Here is a 1,033-nt window from a genome sequence, read left to right as displayed (position 1 = left end):
CCCATTCAATATGATGTCTTGAAGGGTGGGAAGCCATGTAGTCTTTCTAACATCTTTCAAGGACTCCAGGGGAGAGAAGGACTTCTAATCTGGAAGACTACAATTTTTTCCTACGATTTCCCCCCTGGATTCCAATCCAAACTCTTGGTTTACTGCTCTGCAAATCAAAAGGCACCAATGAGAAGACTCAAGATTTTGTTGATTCATTCCCATCTCCCCAGCAGTGATTTAGGGGAGCAGAAAGCATGTGGGAGTCACACCAGACAGTCCCACTCCAGAATCACCTGCTCCTTTCCCAAAGTGTGTGACATGAAGGTTGTTCCTTTCTTTTGTTTAATTATACCTGGTAAGTTTTTATTGTTTCCTTTTGGCTTTTATCTTTTTCCCCCCAATTTCTTGTTTGTTGCTTTAATTACCGGGGAGAGAGTCTAATAATTGGCTTTGTTTGGCCATCTGTGCCTGGAAGTTCCACAGTGTTGTCCTCGTTATGAAATATAGTGATATTTTCTCAGTACTCACCCCCCTCCACTTTTACACATTTTCATACAGTGGCTTATGCCCTTAATGGCCTAGGGTCTTTCTTTTTCTGACAATACACACTAAAATTAAGGTAATGGACTACTTTGCAGTTCTTAATGCTAGTTGCTCGTTTGAATCACTCAGGGAACATTTTAGAAATGCTCCCCTCTCTAATTTAATTTGCTTGAGGTGGATCATGAGCATTCGTATTAAAAAGAAACAAACACAACCCGTCTATAGAAGATTTAATAAATGGCCGGAATTGAGAACCATGGGTCTCTGGGTAGTGACAGCCCCTCCCAGCTGTGATGCTGTAAAGCTCCCTTCCAACATAAAGGAGGCAGGTGGTACTTACCAGAAATCCCTCAAAAGTGCAAGTAGTTGAAGAACCTTAGCAAGATGGAAGATTCCAAGAATAGAAAACACAAAATATAATGAAGATATAAGAATAGTAGAAGAAGAAGAGCCCAAAACAGGAAACTAATTCTGTTTGGTATGTCATGATGGGGCCCCA

This window comes from Myotis brandtii, unplaced genomic scaffold (assembly GCF_000412655.1).
Source record: "Myotis brandtii unplaced genomic scaffold, ASM41265v1 scaffold398, whole genome shotgun sequence".
Classification (NCBI taxonomy): domain Eukaryota; kingdom Metazoa; phylum Chordata; class Mammalia; order Chiroptera; family Vespertilionidae; genus Myotis; species Myotis brandtii.
This window is presented reverse-complemented; position numbering follows the sequence as displayed.